Raw genomic sequence first — 7,257 nt, 5'->3', positions numbered from 1 at the left:
CTGTTTGTGTAGGAACAAGGCTCTGGAAACAAGCTCTTTAGTCACCATCCTCATGAATAATCTGGCTTTCTGCCAAATTGTCTGAATTGGCATCAGTTGCACGAAAATGTATTCAAGAGTGATCTGTTAAAGAATGCAGCCTTAATGGTGCCACATTGTAGGCTTAAAGCTTTTTTCTCTCTTGCTAAGGATCCAAATTTTGGTGCCTAAGAACGAGTATGGTAATTCAGACCTGTCCTTTGTTGAAAGGCATTCTTTATGCTGGCAAATAAACTTCTGCACTGTTGTCATTTTTGGCAGGCTAAGGGTTAAAGAGCATCATACCTACTGAAACCTGTGTAAAACCACCTTCACCACAAAACAGGTGAAATTTGGGCTATGCCTACAGTGTCTCTGTGCTATGTTTGGGACAGAAGCTTACCCTGCCCGTTGGTTCCAGCTATGTGTATAATGGGTTTTGGAAATAAAGCAGTGTAGCCATCTGAGTGCTCTTGAATATGCATCAAATAGTATGCCTGAAATGGAGAGCCTTAGAGTGCTGCTGGGGCATATGCTTAGGGCCATACTAAGGTGGCTACTCTACCTTTTTTTTCCTAGTATTTGAGGTTAAATGCTGAGTGTCTAAGACCTGGTTCTCTGCAGTTGTTCTGAGTTCAGCATGGAGGTGGTGTATATAAACTTTACAGATCCTCAGTTGTTTTTTACTGATGTTTCTGGAAAATATTATATGCTTGCTTTGGCTTGATTTAAGAAAAAAAGAACAAAAAAGAAATATGACTAGTAAAGTATACAAGAGCCAAGGATTTTTTAGGGTGATATCTTTTCCTGGACTACCTGCATAGTTGGGATTGAGTTAGACAAGCTTTTGAATGCAAGACATTCAAAAGCTTGTCTAACTCAATCCAACTGTGTAGGTAGCCCAGTAAAAGATATCACCCTAAGAAATCATTGCCTCTTTTGTAATTCAGGGAGAGGGGTGCTAGAGTGTGGCTTACTGGCTGTGTGGTCACTTCCTCTTCCTGTTGCCCTTGAGGTCTCTAGGATTTGCAGTCCAGAATGACGGCAGCAGGACTCTGCAGGGTTGCTCATCACTTCCTCTTCCTGCTTCCAAGGTGCCTCTGGGGTTTGTAATCCACAGTTGCAGCCAGCAGTAAGTTTGAGCAAGGAAAGGGGTGTTTAACCCCCCTCCCTGGCCTGAGCCCCCAGCCAGGGTTTACCTGGGGAGATGGTCCCCACCTGCAGACTGGGCTGCATCCCCATCTGGGTTTGCCCCCCACACCCATTAGCTAGTCCTCACTGCTCCAGCTAGGGAGCAGAGGGGACGGGGCTAGCCCTGCTCTCTGGAGCAGACAGCACAGCCCAGCCCAGGGTTGGAAAGCTTGCTGGGGGGCTGTGATTTAACTTGAACCAGGAAGGGCTCTGGGACAGAAGTGTCATAAACCAGTTTGACCCAAATCAGTGAAGTCTGGTACTACATTCAGCCAGGTTTATCTTAAATCACTTTCAGCCATTGTGAAACTAGTTTATGTGCACTGAGCTTCTGTTCTTTTACAGGTTTAAACCGGTTTCTGATCACTTAAACTGGTTATGCGTAACTTCTGTCCCTAGCCCAAGGGGTAATAGAGTATGTGGGGACCATGCAACAAACTATTTAATTTTAGATGACTTCACTTTGGAACCTTGACAACTTCTATATTGTATTTGTAGTGAAATTCAGAAACCTTTTAATATAGCCCTCTCCTACTGTGTTCATTTTAAAGTGTAAAGTATTTCATTGCTTTTACTGTGAAGCTGTGCATCAAGTTGTAATATTTTTCCAATTTTAAAATGTTTTTATTAACAAAATAACTGGCTAACAGTTCAGTTTAGCAAATTTTTTAGTTTTATTTCCCTCAGTATTCTTCTTTGCAGTGGGTAGAGGGGATTCTAGCATACTTTACAGGAATTCATTGGAGGTTTCTTAATGTTGTGCTAAATTAATGTTTTGCAACACATACTTAACTATTCTATACTTACGTCTTTCTAGTCAAGAAACTGTTTGTACTAAATATGTACCCTTCAACAGTTTTCTACGTTAAGAAAATAAGCAATTGTGCTACCGTAACATAGATTTCATATTGTTTTTTGTTAGGATGTTCTAACCGTATTTAATATTGCATGCAGAGAGCCAGTGTGGCACTAAATTTTCTTATATCAGTTAAGTAATCTGGATGCTTGTTTTTGATAATGCTGTTTAGTCAGGTTTGGCAAGGTTCATTGGGAAAGATTCTTTCAGCTGTTGGTGTAGTTACTGAACTGAGAAGCAAATTTCTGTTTTTATTGTGCTGTTTCTTTTGCCTGACCATACTGCCCTTTTACATCATGATCTGCCAGTTTTCATAGTTTGTTTTTTGTTTGTTAACTAGACAGCTCTGTTTCTTATATGCTGCTTTTTAAAAAAAATGTATTGATTTTGAAAAATGTGGAACCATAGTTGTAAAGTATATTGAAAGAAGAAATGAGAGATCACTGAATGGATGCCAAAAAGAGAATCTTTCAGGCAGGTTTTGCAGCGGGGTAGCAGGCTTTCAGACTAGTGCACATCTAACAGAATCACTGTTTTAGTTTTAAAGTTGTTGATAAATACATGAACCTTGTGGTAGTGAAGAGGAGGCACCGGTACATCTATGGGTTCATAAATCAGTTACAACTTGCTCTTTTTATTTACCACTAAGAAGAGCATTTCGGACATTAGGACGAACTTATTTTCCCTAGGTCAACACTTAAAACTGAAAATAGGGACTGTTCCTCATCATCTATGTATTACTGTATAAGGTTAGTATTCTTTGGTATTTGTGCTTTGATGAACTACATGATTTATTCTGGCTTGTAGACTACAGTCAGAATGTAAGGAGCTCTGGAGACTCTGGAGTGTTGTCCTTGTGGCTCTTTCTAGCCCCAAGGAACTGTTTCACAACTAAAGTGAATATATAGGCTAAATGTTTTCAGCCTGTGGTTAATTTTCTCTGTTCAGATTGATGAAGATATGTTTATATAAAAATTACTGCTGGAATTAGTGTTTAATTTGGTATTATATTTAGAAGCTGTACCAGGAGCTTCATATAAAGTGACTGTGGTGATTAAATAATTTTCATCATAGATATTACTCTTTTAATGTGATAAATTTGGACGAGGGGGTGCAAAGCACCCTGTTCAAGTTTGCTGATGACACTAAGATGTGGGGGGATGTGGGCACAATAGAGGGGAGCAACAGGCTACAGTTGGACCTAGATAGGTTACAAGGATGGGCGGAGGAGAACAGGATGGGGTTTAACACGGACAAGTGTAAGGTGATGCACCTGGGGAGGAACAATCGGCACCACACATACAGGCTGGGGAACTCCCCTCTTGTCAGCACGGAGGTGGAAAAGGATCTGGGAGTCATTATTGACTCCAAGATGAACATGAGTCGGCAATGTGGGGAGGCGGTTAGGAAGGCCAACTGCACCTTGTCGTGCATCCACAGATGCATCTTGAGCAGGTCCAAGGAGGTGATCCTCCCCCTCTATGCGGCACTGGTCAGGCCGCAGCTGGAGTACTGCGTCCAGTTCTGGGCGCTGCACTTTAAGAAGGATGTGGACAGCATGGAGAGGGTCCAGAGGAGGGCCACTCGTATGATCAAGAGACAGCAGGGTAGGTCCTATGAGGAAAGGTTGCGGGACCTGAACCTGTTCAGCCTTCAAAAGAGAAGGCTGGGGGGGGATCTTGTGGCCTGTTATAAACTGGTTAGGGGGGATCAGCAGGCACTGGGGGAGTCCCTGTTCCCCCGAGCGCCGCAAGGAGTGACCAGGAACAATGGTCACGAGCTGGTGGAGGGAAGGTTTAAGTTGGACATCAGGAGGTGCTACTTCACGGTCAGGGCGGCTAGAGTCTGGAACCAGCTTCCAAGTGAGGTGGTGCAGGCTCCCACCCTAGGGGTTTTTAAGAGGAGGTTGGATGACCACCTTACTGGGGTCATTTGACCCCAGTGCTCTTCCTGCCATGGCAGGGGGTCGGACTAGATGATCTGCTCAGGTCCCTTCCAACCCTAGAAACTATGAATTGCATGTGCAAGTTCGTGTGGAGGAGCTTGCACTTCTTTTGCTGTACTGTAATCATCTGTGGTTAGATAAAAGACATAGATCTTTGCTAATCCAGCACTTTGCAAAAGGTCTTTATAAACTTTAAAACCTTAAATTGTTTTAAACAGCTTTTTCTAGAAAGTCTAAAAGCCAGCATAGGTGAGGTATAAAAACACCATTACAAATAACTCCTCACCCCCTTGCCTTTAGATTAATGTCAGTGGACATGGTGGGGGAAAAAAGCACATGGGACATGTGGAATCGAGACATATCACATATCTTGATGTTATGGTTTTGGCCTGTCAAGGGTTCTCAGTGATTCAGCTAGTAGCAACTTGTCCTACACAAGATACCTCAAAATATTTGACTAGCAGATCGTGAGGAAGGCCTGTGAAGATGCTCCTATCTTGCGTTTACTTTAATAGACTGGTAAAGCACTTGGATAACATGGATAAGTGATGCTCAATGTTTTGGCCTCGCAGGACTGGTCCATGGGCTAAATTGGACCCTGCATGCCAGGATCAGGCCCACATGCCCAGATCTGTTCTATGCTGTGCCTGCTCAGCCCTGGATAATGGGATTAGGGTCCCAGGAACCTGTGCTACCTCAGTGTTGTCCTGTGTTGCTGGGATTAGGCCCCCTGGATTTCAGACTGCCCCAGCATGACCAACATGTAGGGATCATGCTCTGGGGCCTCTGCCTGGCATCACGTGTGGGGACTGGGCTCCCAGGCTCTGTGCACTGGAATCATGGGGGCCCCTGTGGCTAGATGACAAAGTACTGCGGGCCAGTTCTGGCCCATGGGCTGGTATAGATTCATATGACACTCAGCTGTGCCCTTTAGTGGGGAAAGGAGTGTTTTGACTTAACAATATGTTAGCTTGTAGGGAAGGAGTACAGTGGATTTTGGGGCCAGCCACAGTCTTTCCCTTTGAGACAGAGGGCATGGGGACAGGGATGCTGAGTTCAGGACGAGATTGAGGAGGACAATCTATGAACCGCATGCTAGAATTGATCAGGTAAGTACTAAGGGGCCCACTAAGAATCGGGATAGGGGAATACTAAGGGCACCTATCGAGGGGGCTAAGATGTCTCTACACTATTACTAGAAGTATGGGAAACAAGCAGGAGGAACTTGCACTCCTGCTTGTAGACAAAGATTTTGACCTGATTGGTATAACACAAACCTGGTGGGACCCTACCCATGACTGGGCAGTGGGCATTGATGGCTACAGGCTATACAGGCAGGACAGATTGGGGAAAAAAAGGGGGGGTGTTGCTGTATATGTTAGGGAATATTATACATCATCTGCAATAAAGATGGGAACAGAAGAAGGGCAGATCGAAGTCCTATGGGTCAGATTACAAGGGGTAGGGGAGAAAGGGACTTGGTAGTGGGGGTCTACTACAGACCCCCACAGCAGGAGGAAGAGTTAGATCTAGAATTCTCGAAACACCTCTCAAGGGCAGTATGCTCAAAAGACCTAGTTGTCATGGGTGACCTAAATTACCCAGACATCTGCTGGAAGGAGCAGTCGGCCAGGTCTGGCCATTTATGTAGGTTCTTAACCTGCATACAGGACCTACATTTAACACAGGAGGTATGCAGTCCCATTCGGGGAGATGTCTTACTTTACTTGGTGCTGGCTACAGGGGAGGACTTGATGGGGAATCTATAGGTACAAGGTAGCCTAGGGGATAGTGACCACCAGTTGATAGGATTCACTATCCGGTGTAAAGCGGGAAAGACAACTAGTAGGGCAGTAGTGCTAGACTTCCGGAAGGCCAACTTCAACGAGCTTGGGGGATTAGTTAGGGTGGGACTGAGGGATAATCACATTTGTGAGTTTGGAGTCCAAGAAGAGTGGGAGTTCGTCAAGAGATTGATCCTACAGGTGCGGAGGGGCACCATCTCAGTACACACAAAGGGAGGCAAAAGAGCCAAAAAACCTTCTTGGCTGAGCAGGAAAACCCAGGAGAGCCTTCAGAGGAAAAAAGAGGCCTACAGGCTGTGGAAGCAGGGGGCAGCCACCAAGGAGCAGTATACCTGCTTTTCTCGCAATTGCAGGGAAGCAGTGAGGAAAGCCAAAGCAGTTACAAGAACTCAAGTTGGCAATGAAGATTAAGGATAACAAAAAATCTTTTAAGTACATAGGGAGCAGGAAGAAGGCTCAGGGTAACATAGGGCCACTACAGAATGGATTAGGGCAACTTGTAACTGATAGGGTGGAAAAAGAGCTTTAAAATAATTTCTTTGCTTCTGTTTTTCCTGGACACGGATACAAATACACTTCCCAATGAGTCTCTAGTCTGGAGTGTGAGTAATAGCAATCTACCAACGGTTAGTACTGACCTAAAGTTGGCGGGCCCCAACGATCTTCACCCAAGGGTACTAAAGGAATTGGCTAATGTCATAGCAAAACCACTGGCACAACTGTTTGAGCGCTCATGGCACTTGGGACAGATCCCAGAGGACTGGAAGAGGGCCAACATGGTACCTCATTTCAAGAAGGGGAGGAAGGCGGACCCAGGTAATTATAGGCCAGTTAGCCCCACCTCTATTCTCGGCATGACCTTAGAAAAAATCATAAAGGATCACATTTGCAGGGGGCCAGTGAGTTGCGCTATATTAAGGGGCAACCAGCATGGGTTTATAGCAGGCAGATCCTGCCTGACTAACCTGGTCTCCTTTTATGACTAGGTCACAAAGTGCTTAGATGCAAGAGTGGAAGTAGCTATTATCATGAGCCTGGGTAGCTCAGTTGGTAGAGCATCAGACTTTTAATCTGAGGGTCCAGGGTTCAAGTCCCTGTTCAGGTGATAGCATCTGCTTTGGCTAGATGTATGTCTTTCCTGCCATGGCAGGTGGTTGGACTAAATGATCTACTCAGGTCCCTTCTGACCCTAGGAACTATAAAACATCCATACTTCATACTCATTTGAGTCCTGTTTCTCTTTTTGGGGTTTTTTGTTGTTCTCCCGCCCTGGCGGGGGGTCGGGCTAGAAGATCTACTAGGTCCCTTCCGACCCTTAATCTATGAATCTATGAATCTATGAATTATTTACCTGGATTTTAAAAAGGCTTTTGACAGTGTCACACCCAGTTCTTATGAGCAAACTGAGTAGCTGTGATGTGGATTTTTTCACAGTAAGGTGG

The 7,257-nt window shown here is 44.8% G+C and overlaps 1 non-coding gene across 1 annotated transcript; it reads left to right on the top strand.

The window, feature by feature from the left end:
* Positions 1 to 6,847: 6,847 nt before the first annotated feature.
* TRNAK-UUU lies at positions 6,848 to 6,920 on the top strand. Its single transcript has one exon. It is a non-coding gene; the product is annotated as a tRNA-Lys (tRNA).
* Positions 6,921 to 7,257: the final 337 nt, after the last annotated feature.

This window comes from Gavialis gangeticus, unplaced genomic scaffold, assembly GCF_001723915.1.
Source record: "Gavialis gangeticus isolate Ggan-Ray unplaced genomic scaffold, GavGan_comp1, whole genome shotgun sequence".
Classification (NCBI taxonomy): domain Eukaryota; kingdom Metazoa; phylum Chordata; order Crocodylia; family Gavialidae; genus Gavialis; species Gavialis gangeticus.
This window is presented reverse-complemented; position numbering and strand designations above follow the sequence as displayed.